This window comes from Pholcus phalangioides, unplaced genomic scaffold, assembly GCF_987345545.1.
Source record: "Pholcus phalangioides strain wild (caught in Gottingen) unplaced genomic scaffold, Ppha-v1.0 ptg000003l_1, whole genome shotgun sequence".
NCBI classification, from domain to species: Eukaryota; Metazoa; Arthropoda; class Arachnida; order Araneae; family Pholcidae; genus Pholcus; species Pholcus phalangioides.
The window spans coordinates 45,593,173-45,608,907 of NW_028301596.1; the positions used below are offsets into that span (position 1 = coordinate 45,593,173).

The 15,735-nt window shown below is 34.0% G+C and overlaps 1 protein-coding gene across 1 annotated transcript in view; it reads left to right on the top strand.

Annotated features, from left to right (window-relative positions):
- Window positions 1-1,596: 1,596 nt before the first annotated feature.
- Window positions 1,597-15,735, top strand: part of LOC149088684 (gonadotropin-releasing hormone receptor-like) — a 53,247-nt gene continuing 39,108 nt past the window's right edge. The window contains exon 1 of the mRNA XM_089248892.1: window positions 1,597-1,887. The gene's annotated coding sequence lies outside the window, so the exon portion shown is untranslated. The remainder of the gene's footprint in view (window positions 1,888-15,735) is intronic.

The following is a 15,735-nucleotide window of genomic DNA, read 5'->3' on the forward strand; positions in this document are numbered from 1 at the left end:
CACCACTGTGTGGCCACCTAAGATACATACTGCAAATTACGGTGAATAAATTTGAATTTAAAATGAAACCACGTCATTCAATGGAAACCAAAAAAAAAAAAAACGTTCCAATTCTTCACTCGTAAAATTCTTAGAAAAATTAGGAAATAGTAAAATTCGAAGTAACAGACTCCAGAAGCACAGTTGGCCAATCGCACCCGACGTAAAGCGCTGGCGTGAGTCGTGTTGCGCTCTGTACAATCGTACTGCTTTTCCTGCTGGTGAGTGGACGGCGTGTCGCGCTGGGCAATTCGCGTTTCACGCGGCACAGAAAACGCACTCCTAGGAAAAGCCGGTTTCAAAAGCGATCTGAGAAATTTTTATAGAATACTTAAGCGGCTTTTGGTACATCTTTTGATCACTTAAATTGTGACACATTTCGAAATCGCTCAAATGGCCCACGGCACATTTTCAAAGTACTTCAGTGGCTCCAGATGATTAAAGTGGCCCGCGATGGGTTTTCAAAACCAATGAAGTGGCCCACACTCTCCGAAAGGCTGAGCTCCCTTAGTGCAATGTACATGGATGTTTGATCAGCTATACAAGGCACGGGTTCCCAACCTTTCAGACACGGCGAGTCCAAATTAAAAACTTCCAACGACGGCCACCAATTCATTTTATTATTATCTTTTATTATATAATTATCCTTTCTCTCTTTTATTAATTAGCAATTTTTTATTTATTCTGAAACAATTTTTTTCACTAATTCTGAAATTTTTTTTGATTAACATTTGATTAAATTAGTTAATTCTGAGATGAACTTTAATCTGAAATTATACAAATATACAAATACAACGCCACAACAGGCAAATTGCCCAATGAGGTGGCTGACTTAAGAACATCATGGATCTCAGAGCCATTTTTTGCAGGCCCTACCTACTACTGCTACACCACACATGCACCCCATGTGCATACATGTAATTCATTCATTAATTGATCATTTCAGCTATTAAAATAATCCACTCTAATTAATCAAATTGCTGTGGTGATGTATTTTTTCAACTAAAAATATGCCAACAGCACCAGTTTACATCCGGTTTTTTTTTGTAAAAAAGGAAGTTTTAAATACGTTTTTTGAGGGGTTAACCACAGAGGGTTAAGAACCCCTGCCATATAAAAAAATAGGAACAGTATATATATATTTATACAAGTTTTTCAAATTTTTCATTTTAAAATCAGTTTTCAAAAATCTAATTTCATTGCAAAAACAAAGTTCCACAGAAACAGAATAAAACAGAATCTTGATATTTCCAGTTAACTCTAGATAAGTCTTATTTCGAACTGTGATAATTGTGTAAAATATTTTCGCACCTCAGCTCAAGGTGGATTCAAATCACGTAATATTCGGCCACATTTCCGTGAAAATCTCAACATATATAACATTACAGAAGAAAAAGAAAAGTGGTTCGTGCCGAGAGTTTCGCTTTACCGTGTGATGGCGGCGCTGTTGTTTGGATGTTCGAAAAATCCAATATTACGACTACGAGCTTCGTTTTTACTCCAAAAAAGCCCCATCCCGACTTCTACTATATCACCCATCATCACCATCACCCCAGCCAGTGTGTAAACACGATGCGCTTTCACAAACTTGTGTGGAAAGACATTCGCCACCGCAGCCAATTTTAATTCTGCGTGCGATGCAAAAAAGCAAAAATTAAAAAAAACAAAAATAAAATTCAAAAAATTCTGCTCGAAAAAACTCCACCTTCGTTATCTATATTTGGTGCCGAACAAAAAAGAAATTAAATTAATTTAATGTCATAGAAATTTTAAGAAATTTAAATTTTTGCTTATGGATTCATATAGAAAGGTGATTCTCGTGTTCTTTTCGTGTCTTCTACTTATTAGGTAAGAATATTTTCAGTAATTTTCTACCTTGTGTTTGAATGCCATAAATAGCTATAAAATTTGAAAATTTTGATATGAATTAGATAATTTATAATTTTCGGCAGTAATTTGACATAATATTGCAATTTTCTGTGTCGTATAATTGAATTTGTATTCGTGTTTTAATTACACTGTGTAAATCAAAATGCTTTAATTTTCGACAGTAAATTTATGCTTAGAAAAAAAATTTAATTTGAGACTTAATTAACTTTACATTTGATCGGTATTATTTTCTTTGTTGAAGTCTTAAAGTTTATCTTTCTAAATTTCAAAATATTAATGAATTTAAAAATATTGTTAACGATCGAAAAAAATCTTTTCAACTCTGAAGAGTTATAAAATTCACTTGAATATAAATTTTCTGGATTTTCAAACTATATAGTCGGTTTATCATTGATAATGACTTGATAATAATTAGAGTGATAATAATAATGAGAAATAGTTTAGAATTTTTGGCAGGATAAAATTGAAAAAATATTATAATTTCCTATCTCGTTTATATCGTGCAAGTTTGTACGAAGTTTAAATTTGGAGTTCTAATTATACTGTATAAACAGAAATTTTCTAATTTTCGACGGAAAATGTATGCTGAAAAAAATTTCATTTGATATATATTATTGGCTTTGTTGAAGTCTAATTCAGCTAATTTTTTTTAAATTTCGAAATATTAATGAATTAAAAATATTGTTATTAATCAATTACAATAATAAATTGGAGTGTTATAAAATTCATCTGAATATCAATTTTATGCATTTTCAAAATAGGCCCCATATAGTCAAGGCTCATCATTGATAATTAGTAGTTAATTAATTATAAGTTTTATTTCTTATTGAATTATGTTGTTCTTTGGGAACTCTTACACTTTCAAGCTGAATAGTAAATTTTAATCGAAAAATAATTAATAAGCTCATTCAAATTTAGGCCTGTCTATGATATTTATATAGTTGTTGGCCTCAATTTAGTTGTTAGGTCTCAATTTCGATATCAATCTATATATATAAAATTGATTTTCTGTGTGTCTGTGTGTCTGTGTGTGTGTATGTTCTCTATACAAATCTACAATTTTAGATCGATCGTCGCCAAATTTTGCATATATACCAAATGGGACCCGACTTGAACGATAGGCTACTTTAAAATTTCGTCAGACCAGGGCAAGTGCCCCAAATGGGCAAAAAACTGTCCGGCAACAATGGTTTTTGGGCCTCAACAATCACTTTCCGAACGTTTACTTTGGTTACCGTGGTTCCCTAGCAATGCGTTCCAGACGTGTATATGCCTTTACAACGGTTTGTCACTTCTTTAATCCTGTTAGTATATGTATAATAGTTTATGCCTTTATAATGGTTTGCCACATTTTCAATATACTCTCAGTAATGAGGCTTTTTGAATAGACGTCATAATCATCATCAGCATCGCTTTGAGAGTCAGGAAAAGGGTGATCCTCATAGAAATCAGTGCTAAAATTGTCGATTTTACTGTAGAGATGCGGAAATTTGGTGGGTTTTCCGTCACACATCAATAATTTCAAAAATTGTATTGAATTCTCGATTTTTGAAATATTCAGTTCGCTTAGAGATATACGAAGCCCAGGAGATTAAATATGAAGTAATTAGCCAAACCTATACTTTTGAGTTGGATATTCGAGCAATATCATTGATTTCATTTATATCTTCTCAAGTATGAAAATTAATGTCTCCATATTGTCTCTTTTGATATTTATTTGCATAAATTCATGTGGGTTAGGATATTTTAAAATTATTTATGAGCCCGTGAAAAGTGCATCGAAAAAATTCCACAGCTTTAACTAAGGATTTTTGATTTTTGGAAGCTGGAACAGACAGATGGATAACTTGAAGTTCGGGGGGGGGGGATCGAATACCTAGCGCTCCTTAAAAAAAAAAAAAAATTATATTCATTTCTACGTTTCTGTGTAAATCTAGATTTGTTTATTTCATGAATCGCGCAGGTCGCCATATTGGTTAACTTGGACACGGTTTGTATGTCCCTCAAGAAAAAGAGAGGGAGATATCACGTGATCCAAAAAAGCCTCATTGAAGAAAACCCGGGCAGCGCCGGGTATTATAGCTAGTGCATTATAATAATCTATAATTTCTGGCAGTAACTTGAAATAATATTAAAATTTTTTTTTCTTCTCCTATTTCGTTTATATCGTAAAAGTTGGTATGAAATTTAAATTTGTATTGTAGCTTTAATTATACAGGGTGTCCTGTGAGTGCTGACGTGTTTCGTCGTAAAGTTATAGTTTCAATTTAAAAAATGCTCGAAATGTGTTCAAAAATTACCCTGTACCAGTTTTGAGAGTGAAAATACAGTGTGTAGCAAAAATAAAAAAAAATATCAAATTTTTCATACGGTTCCTCTTGTCCTCAAACTTCCAATTGGAAAGTTGTTGCTTGAGGCCAACAGAAAAATTCCATGTTTCTTAGTGCAATGGACAAGAGGGGATCGTGAAAAAATTTCGATTTTTTTTTTGTGGCACACTGTATGTTCACTCTCAAAACTGGTACAGGGTAACTTTTGAACGCATTTTAAGCATTTTTTAAATTGAAACTACACCTCTACGACGGACGTTTAATAAGATAAAGGCCGCATTAGCACTTACGGAACATCCTGTATATAAAATTAAACCACATATATAATTGCACATATATAAAATCAAAATTACTGTATAAATCCAAAATTTCCAGTTTTCGAAAGAAATATTTATGCTCTAAAAATTTTTATTTGATGCATATTTAAAATTTGATTTGATCGATATTATTGGCTTTGTTAAAGTCATAATTCAGCTAATTTTTTTAAATTTTGAAATATTTCTTGAATTTAAAAATGTTATCATTGATAAAATCTTTTAAATTGAAGAGAATTATAAAATTCACCTGAATATTAGTTTTCTGGATTTTCAAACTATGCAGTCTTTCCACTATTGATTAATGATTTGATTGTAATAACACTGGTCAACAATTTTGAACTTTCTCTAAGGCCGGTATTACACTATAAAAATTTTGTAAAGCTTGAAAAATGCAAATAATGAGCATATAGGTTACATTCGAGCAAATGTAACCAATAAACTTATTGGTTGCATTTTTCAAGTTTTATAAAAGAATTTTTTTTAAAATGTTACAGTGTAATTCCGGCCTTATAACATGAGTGAAATAAGGTTTATTAAGACTAATTTTAGGTAGCTGAAATCAAATATGAATGCAAAAAACCTCTATCACGTATTTTTTTCTGTACGCATGGTGGTGATTTTTTGAAATACGCTATGAAATACTTACGCATCTTGAAAATGGAGATAATTGGCATTATTCTTAATAACTAAGGCCGGGATTACACTATAAAAGTTTTGTAAAACCTCTTTGATAAAACTTGAAAAATTCAACCAATATAAGATCACCGGTTGTATTTGCCCGAACGCCACCGATGCACTTATTGGTTGAATTTTTCAAGTTTTATAAAAGATCTTTTATCAAATTTTTATAGTGTAATCAAGGGTTAATTGTGATATATTTATTACGACAGTTATTTTATCATATCCATACATTGTTATGCAGGGTGTCTTGTAGGCTTTATCTCATCAATCTTCCGTCATACAGTTGTGGTTTCAGATTAAAAATGCTCAAAAGGCGTTCAAAAATTATCCGGAACCTATTTTGAGAGTGGAAATACAGTGTGTGACAAAATAAAATAAAAAAATCTGAATTTTTTTTACTGTTCCCCCGTCCTCCAACTTCTAATTAGAAAGTTTTTACCCTGTCTTTTTTCTGCACCGAACAAAAGGGATATTATGTTTTTAGCTCTGATATTCACTGAGATATTCGAATTCAAAACTCGGAGAAAAGTTGGGAAAGAAGCGTTGTGTCAGGTAATTTTTGCTGTTCTCTTTCATAACTTTTCTCCGATTTCGAATTCCAATATCTTACCGAATATTGCACTTAAAAACGTGGAATTTTTTGGCTCAGAAGATATAAGGCAATAACTTTCTAATTGGAAGTTAGAGGAGAAGGGGAATGTATAAAAATTTAGATTTTTTTTTTATTTTGTTACACATTGTATTTTCACTCTCAAAACTGGTGCAGGGTAATTTTTAAACGCCTTTTGAGCATTTTTTAACTTGAAACCATACCTCTACGACAGACGGTTGATGAGATAAAGGCCGCATTGCCCCATGCACAAAAATACAGTGTTGCATAACATAGCATATAATACATCCATACACAGTGCACATGCATACGCGCAAAATGAAATTTATACTCATTTTTTAAGTATTTTATAAAAATTCATTCCTTTCTTTTTAAGCCGGTATTACACAATAAAAGTTTGATAAAATCCCTTTTATAAAACCTAAAAAATCCAACCAATAAAGATCATTGGTTACATTCGAGCAAATGCAACGAATAAGCTTACCGGTTGAATTTTTCAAGTTTTATAAAAAGACTTTTAGAAAACTTTTATAGTGTAATACCGGCTTTTTATGTATTGTGTTGTTTTCTTTCTGCAAGAAAAGCCAACAGTAATCACTCATCATTGAAAGCTCCCACCTGCCTTTACGCCCTAAAAATCCCTTCATTGCACATGTGAGCGATTGCCATGCAGCGTGTTCTGTGTGAAAACAAAATCGCTCGTAGTTTCCTTATTCGAAGACTCAGTCTTTCTTCATGTAATTACGTAAAACGTGTGGCACATTTCTACGAAAATATTTTCTTTTCCCTCCAACCATTTTTTTTTTGTTGTTGATGTGGCCACGGACCATGGGCGGAGATATTGTGGGGGGAGGGCGCCCTCCCCCCAGCGTCAATGGAGGAGCCGACTGATATAATGTATAGTCATATATATCAGGCATATTCAACCCGTTCCTCGCGAGCACCACGGTGCTCCCTGAAGTACTCAGAGTGCTCGATGCTCGTGTCTGATTTCGTGCTCGCGAGCACTTGATCAAGGTTCCAATCAAACACCAAAGAGGAATTTTAATCAAGGATTGAAATAACCGTCATTTCATGCATTCGTATGTTAAACTTGCTGTAAGGGTGCTCTTCTTTTGATGATGGGTACAGGCAGTGCTCGCGACTGGAAAAAGGTTGAGAAGACCTCTAATTCTGATATAAACTACTTCACCGAACACCAGCTCTGGCCATATCGCTATATTGCAATTTACTGCCATTAGTGAGATGGGTTGGAAGTGAAGGCGCTGTCTATCGGTGGTCGCCTCGAGTTCGTTAGGGAAAATATCTTATCTATATCCTCCCTTGGGTTCGAACCCTGGACCCTGACAACAACCTTTACGATGGTAGACGAGCATCTTACCACCATGCCACTCGGGCAATATATATATAAACTGACATCATCTCATCACGCTCTCCCCCCACAGCTTTCCTAGTACATCCCCCAACCTTTAAAGTCTATCTCCGCTCATGCCTCGGCCCCCTCCAAAAAGGGGAGGCTAGGATCAATTAATGTCGTTCATAACTTTTTTTTACATGATAAATTTTCTACAAGATTAATATTGCCGATGGGCTCGATAAAATTCTTTGCTCTCGGTGGGGATTGCCATAAATCGCCCCGCTCAAATATGTGGGCCCAGGGCCGTAGTTTATACATCCCGATGGGCTTGTTTACTGGAAATTGTTATATTTAATTAATGAAAAAAAGGCTATTGATTATATCACCTATGATCACTCACTGTATCATAGTCTATATTCGATTATACTCAATTATAATACATTGTAATTACATTTATACTCATGATAATCTTTTGTTTTTATTTATTGTTATATTTAAATCTCACAATTTTAACAAATTACTCCATATATCGAGACAATATATGATATTTTCCAATATTTTAATTGGAATACTAATGTTTTCTCGATAATATATTTTTCGGAATATTAATACTAATTATTATAATAATAACTTTTTTAAATATTAATATTTTTATACTACTATTTATTTGGAATATATAAATATTTCTCCATAAATACTAATTTGGAATACGAATATTTTTCGATTACCTTTCATCTATAATATGAATATTGTTAATATTTGTTTGAAATATGAATATTTCCCCATTAATATTCATTTGAAATACAGTTTAAATATTTGAATGTTTATTTGGAGTACGAATATTTTTGCATTACAACTTATTAATATAATCACAGTTATTAAATATGTACTCATTTTGAATGTAATCATTAATATTTATTTTTAAACAATTGATATCATAAATGTTTTTGTTTATCTAATTATAGATACAAATATCAAGAAAAATATCAAGTTTTATATCATTATTTTTTTAAATATAATTAAAGTATCCGACTACCTTTCTTGTCACTTTTCTTTAAAATGGTTCTGGAGTGAACTTTAAATACATTTTTTGATAGAAAGTGTCTCGAAATGGCGAAAACAGTGACAAATTTTGGTCTATCTATTATATTTTCTATGAAAAAGTCGTTTTTATGTCAAATTTTAGGCGAAATTCATGTGATATTCGAAACACGATTGCAAAAAATTTTATTAATGAAATGCTTTGTGATTTTCACAGTGCATTCAGCTAGTAATGTTGCAGGTTATGAACCAAAATTTAAAGGATTGCATGATATGTTCATAAGTTACACCAAAATATGTTTAAGTACGTGTGAATTTTTTTTGAAATTTCATCCTACATTTTGTCAATAAAACAATGTAATTCAAAAAATATATGTGATAGACCTTAGATTTTGGTTCATAACCTCAACAATATATAGCAAAATATCACAATAAAATTTCGTGAGGATGCAATGAATCAATTTTTACAAATCATGTCACAAAGTCAAGTAAAATGTCAAAAATCGCATTCTTCGTAAAACACGTTTAAAGTCTTTATTCGCGTATTACTTGTAGGTAAAAACGCAACACTAAAGTCAACATAACTTTGATTCTATAAGCATCATATAAACAAAACAAGGCACGTTTTGGAATTACAACAAATAGGGCTTTTATAAAAAATAAAAAAATGAAAATCCATATTTTTTCTTCCAAAATGGCGTTTTCAACGTAGTCTCGGATACCTTAAGTTTAAAATAATGAAAAAAATGAAATAAATGAATTAAAAAAACTTTCTTAAATAATTCATGATTTTTAATAATAATTTAAATTTGTTATTTTTACGATTTTTTTCTAATTTAAAAAAAATGAAATAAATAAATTTTTCTTTTAGAATGTTCTCTATCTATCTATGTGATAGATTTCACAGTTTTCAAGCTTCCCACGCCGAACAATAAATGACCGGATAAATTTTTGGCTCGAAGGTCATCTGGTCATTGCGTGATTAATGACGGAAAAATCGAACTTTCGATAAGAATGATATGATTTATGTTTTCCCCAGGAAATGGGAAAAATTGGTAAATCGGAAATATATTATTGATATTATTTCAGCCTTAAAATAAAAGGGAATTTACGAAAGTTATAAATGCAAAATTTTCCCGCGTTACTTTTATATTACTCACGACTGCAAATTCGCGTTCATTAATCGGAATATTGAAAATATTTCCAGTATTATTAAGGGTAAATTTTCGAAATTGATTCCAAGATTTTCAGAAAGATGTACCAATTGTTAAAACAAGATATAATAAAAAACTAGCTAATTATGTAGAGATACTGAGATTTTCGGAAAAATTTCACCTCTGCTGCTTACAGGGGGACGCTTATAAACAAACCCTACATTCATAGCTACATTATAGAAATTTAGCGTATCGTGATTGGCCGAAATGAGTGATGAACCATTAGGTCACTCATAACGTAATTTTTCCAAAAATCAGTATCCCTACATAATTAGTTAGTTTTTCAGTATATCTCGTACAGCGGTCGAAATCATTGGTGGTCCGCTGGTCCGCGACCACTGATTAAACAATCGGACCACAGGGGAAAAAAATTGTGGTGGTCCACGTTACCAGTAGCGAAAAACTTCGCGCTCCCCTCCCCGCGTTGATACATTGATCGCGGAAAAATCTCCTATGAGAGAATCACCGATCCGCAGTGGATTTTTTATGGCTTTTTTTTGCACCCCCTTGGTTGTATATCACTCTTCTACATGCTGATATATTTGGGAAAATTAATTATTTAGAACAGATTTCGTTTAGCGGACCAGTCACGATGTCTGTGGACCAGTAAGTTCTCGAATAAACAGGTCAGTGGGACCAGTGACTTTAATGTTCTAATTCTAACGCTGTCTTGTAGTTCCAAGATGTTGGCGCGCTTACAAATCGGTGTCGAGACAAGACTTTGCGATTGTGTTGTTACCGTGGAGCCCCACTCCCCATCTTTGTTCCAGAAGTGTTGGTAGAACCTTTAGAAGTTCCACAGAGGAATATGGACGAGGTGCATGTCTGGTTTAGCAGTACCCCTGGCCGCCACAATGGTGGTCGGCTAAAGTTGATTTTCAGTGGTTCCCAACTTCGAGGCGCGAATGTAAGCCGATCTGCCCGTTAAATAGTTTCACCACAGAAAGTTAGAACAGGCCTACACCGGTACAAATATTTAGTCCCTAGCTGAAGTACCCGGCGTTGCCCGGTCTTTACGGGTGACGTAAACCTAACATGGGTGACGAGTGCAGAAGATGGGTGTCGTAAGCGTAACGTTATGATATAAACTCCCTGAGTGTGGACCCCGTGGGGGTAGGGTCACTAGACGTCCCCTTTTTTGATGTCATTTCAAGCGTCCTCCTACATTTCGGGAAATTCGCCCCGTTGTCCCCTTTTCAGGTTTCTGGAATTATTTTCCTTCTTTTCTTGAAGAAAAAAAAAATTCTCTCTCCACTCTTTGAAACATATATCAAATGGGGGGGGGGACTTGGGGGTCTGGCTTCCCCCCCCCCGAAATGTGAGAAAATGACCGAAAAAAGGGAAAAAGATGGCCAAATCCATTGTTCTGATTTTTGGTCCCCCCCTGAAATGAAAGCGGTCCCCCCCCCCGAACGAAATTTCTGGCTACGCCCCTGGGCTGACCCTAATTTCTCTACTACTGTCACATCTCACTACTACTCTCCCATAGACGCTACTACGGCCCAGACACGCACATATCGTACACCGCGAGTCTCGTTCTTTGCAGGTAATCTACACATTACTTACTTTTTTCATAGCTTTCCAAACGCTATGTCGTGTCTCGAGTGTTTTGTTTAGCCCATATTAGCTTCTACGGCCCAGAAACGCACAATTCACTACTACTTTTGATAACCCTAAGTTGGGGGGGGGGTGGTTTTTCGAAATCTCGTGTAGACAGTGACCTTCCTCTTCTTTTGAAGGTAGTGTGAGAAATTTCATCAAGATCGGAATAAAACTGTAAATTTGTATGAATTACACACAAGCGCGAACGAACAAACAAACAAACAAACAAACGGACACGCTTCCTTATATATACATAGATTCCACTTCACTCATAGTTCGAAAAATAGATGGCAGCACTAAAAACATTTATGCACAACACTAAATACACGCACTTATATTGTTAGGTAACCACACACACGCGGCGCAGCTCAATCTGTAGTGAATCGCCCATAGCGATAGCTCCTAACCAGATCATTGCCCGCCGCTCTTTCTCTATGAGGAAATTTTAGAAGGTGACATCGTTTCTGTGTAATGCTTGTTATAGTGGCAGGGCTGGAGCCCTGTTATCTCCACTCTTATGGGGGCCATGACTGGAACTGAGCGAGTTTCGATCTTTTGTTGACCTAGGCTATGTAGGCCTACCCTATATTGTTGAATCAAATATTTTACGATTTTTTTTCTCTTGTTACACTAGTTTCAAAATTTCAAGAATGCAAGTAAGAAAATTGAAGAAAATTACATTGTGTACAATAATTAGTTTTCTTCATAATATTTTTAATAATTTTCCAAATAAAAATTGAATCAACGCTATCTATAGCGGTAGTTATAGGAGGTGTTGGCATAACCAACACGAGAAAGTACGCCAAATTGACAATGATCCCGAATCATGTCTTTTGTAATCGGACTTTCGCCAGGCATCACCAGCCACTTCGTGAATTGGCAACCACTTCATGAATCTGCCAATATTTAACGAATTTGGCCAATTCGTGAAGTGGCCAGCCCCGTCACGAATTGCCCGATTTCGGGCTTTGAGAGTAACATATATATGTTGGCCAATTTCGTTTGCCCGGCCATTGCCTGAAACTCGGACATTGGCCTGCCAGTTCGATAAGTGGTCGGTGATCCCTGGCCCGAAGTCCAACAACAAAAGACATGATTCTGAATCATCGTTAAGTTGGCGTTTTATATATTCCCGTGTTATGCCATGAAAAAATGCCTCAAAATGACTGAAAATAATGAAAAAATGGCTCTATCGTGAAAAAAAGTGAAATATCCAAAATGCATAAAAAATATCCAAAGTCATACAGAAATCCTAGCCCTACTCGTCGTAACATTTCAGATTTCCATACCAATAAAAAACCGGACCGAAAACGGGACAAAAAATGCCCTGAAAACGAGTTAAAGTATCATTAAACCTTATTTAATACCGTATTTCTCCAGTCAGGACGCATATAATAGATACAATACGATACCCAGTATCGTAACAGAAGAGAAATGGCTCTCTCTTCCACTTTTTCACGAAACTTTGACATCCCCCCCAAAAAATGAGAGAAATATATTCAATATTAAACTTCTCGTGTTTCTTTGTAGCGAAGGGATTTCTGGAAAATCCACTGCCATATTTTTTCCCGTGAAAATTAATAAAGTTTCCTCTTAGGGGGAAAAAATATATACACCCGGAAGAAGATATACACTGTATATAAATAAATACAGTATGAAAAGGCTTACAGGAGAGGAGATATTATGACGAAACTTTGAAAAATTGCTTTTAGTTACATCCCTCCGTAAATAACGCGAATAAACTGAGGTAACAATTCAATTCTTGCCGGATGATGGCTTTCACCAATAACATACATTGCATATTCTCTCGCGTCTAAAACCATGTAAACATGTACATGATGTGCTCGTAAGCGCGTATGTTTTATTGGACATTCTTGTTTTTTTTTATCGGGAATCACGTTTGTATTCGTACCGTAAAGCGGTGGATTTAATCACTTTTTCCCTGGCTTCGTGTTTTCCCGTAATGCGAATTAATAGCGCGTGTCATTATCAGAAAGCGTTTAAGATGTATAATGTGTATGTATTTATATACATGGGTAATGTATGAATATTTACATGCAAACGAACATTAAGCTTGAAATATTTCGGAGTAGAAAAATGAATATTGATCGGAGTGGCGTGAGATTAAACGTTGCTGATTTGATGCTTCTCGTCGATATGCTTTACCTGGTATGGATTTTTCAAGTTAATTCCGAGTTTTCAAATATATCAAAGTTACATTTATTTATAGCATATATTCATAATTTTTTTTCAATATATCAATTCTCATGGCGGTGTTCTAAAATACACTTTTTTATTCGTTCCCCAATATACTGTCTTTGATCGTGTTCATTGTTTTTCATGACTCAAAAGAATTTCACTTGGACCCATTATTCACACACACGCGCACACACACACACACACAAAGTGACGTTTCTGGAGAATTTCTATTTTACACGTAGAACTTGGCCAATTCAAATTTTGGATAATTCGAACTTTCGCGCGCGCGCACCCCCCCCCCCCTACTTGAGTTTTTCTATTTAATTTTATGTTAAAATTTCTTAATTAATTCGAACTATTTTTGAATTGTTTGGATAATTCGAAGTTGGAGGTTCGTTGATTAATTCATTGTTTGCATTCATTGTTTAACAGCTTGATCGAGAAAATCAAAGTTTAACTTCCCGTACAATTTCCCAATTTGACAAATTTAGTTTTGGGAAATTCTATAAGAAGCTAAACTTTGCTTTTCTCGATCAAGTTGTTGAACAATGAATCTTAAAATTGAACATGACAAATAAAAGTTTGAAAATTTTGTTTTACTCTACTCTTTTTTTTTGATAATTTAATACTCATTTTCACATTGCTCAGCTACAGCGCATCGAGACTGTACACCTCTTAATACTGATTATGCTTTCAACCCATAGGGGCCATTCAAGTATTACGTAAGCAGATTTTTAGCCATTTTTGACCCCCTCTCCCCCCCCCCTCGTCAGCAAAATTTCGTCAGCAGCTTAGAATATTTCATATCCTCAAAAAGGGTGGTTGCTGACGTAAGCAACCTTCAACCCCCCCCCTCCCCCCTTGTCATCAAAAGTCAGCAAATCCGAAACCCCCCCCCCCCCCTCGATGCTGACGTAATACTCGAATGACCCCATAGATCGAGGTGTAACATTCAAAATCTAAATGTTTTTGTCGTCATTAAGAGTATAGAAAGTATCGGAAAGTTCAGATTGTGAAACGTTTATGAAAGTATATTTCCTTGATAGCATAAGAATGATAAGAAAAATTTTGGAAACAGTTTGCTAACGGATGATCATGAATTGTTTCGGTAAATAAAGCTTTGAACATGGTCAAGAAATCCTGCAGTTATGCTAATTCCAGAACAGTGGAAGCTAAGATCAATTATATACATAATAAAAAACTAAATTATTAAAATTTGGGAAACAGTTTCGTAACTTATGATAAAATTTTAATAATTGATAATTATTATCCAATGTGAATGTTGACGATTAAGTTGCAATTTGCAGTCATTTTACGGATCCAGGATAGATTAATTGGATAATTCGAATTTTAGAAAATTTGAACTTTTTTTCCAATGATTTTGAACTACGAATTAACCAAGTTCAACTGCATTTTTTTAACCAGATTTATGACATTCTTTTTTTTTAATTGCCGTATTAGAATCCTAAGTATTGTACCTCAAAACCAAGCGTATACGGTGAAATTTCACGAAAAATGACGTATCTCGGGCAATTTCTTACAACTTATAGTATAAATCTATATAGAGCATTTTTGATACACAATTCTCGTATGAAAAGCATTTTCCTAAAAGAAAAAGTTATGTACACAGAGTTTCGATTAAAAAAAAAAGTCTGAACGTACTTTTATATAAAATTTCCGTAGTATGAAGCATTTTGTATAAAAAAAACTACTGTACGCAAAGCATTTTCATAAATAAAAAAAAACTGGTATGCAGAATAATTATATTTTTTAAGAAAGTGACGCTTACATTTTGATTTTAAAAAAAAACAACAAAAAACTGTCGTATGCAAGGCATTTTGATAAAAAAAGTGCCGTATGCAAAGCATTTTGATTTTGAAAAAAAAAGTGTCGTATGCAAAGCATTTTGATTTAAAATAAGTGCCGTATGCAAAGCATTTTGATTTAAAATAAGTGCCGTATGCAAAGCATTTTGATTTAAAATAAGTGCCGTATGCAAAGCATTTTGATTTAAAATAAGTGCTGTATGCAAAGCATTTTGGTAAAAAAAAAAGTGCTGTATGCAAAGCATTTTGGCTAAAAAAAAAGCGCCGTATGCAAAGCATATTGGTAAAAAAAAGTGCCATATGCAAAGCATTTTGGTTAAAAAAAAAGTGCCGCATGCAGAGCATTTTGATTAAAAAAAAAATGCCGCATGCAAAGCATTTTGATAAAAAAAAAAACTGGCGTACTGAAGACTTTTCATTTACAAAACTGGATTATCCTAAAAATACGCGTTTAACTAAAAATTGGAGTTAGAAACGCATTGTCCTATAAAAAACTGGCGCATCGTAATATTTCCTTCAAACTGACGTACCTAGAGCATTCATTCAGCTACAGCATTTTCTTGAAACTGGCATATTGAAAAACAAACGTTATTTGGAACATTCCTTCAGAACAGACGCATGCGAAATAT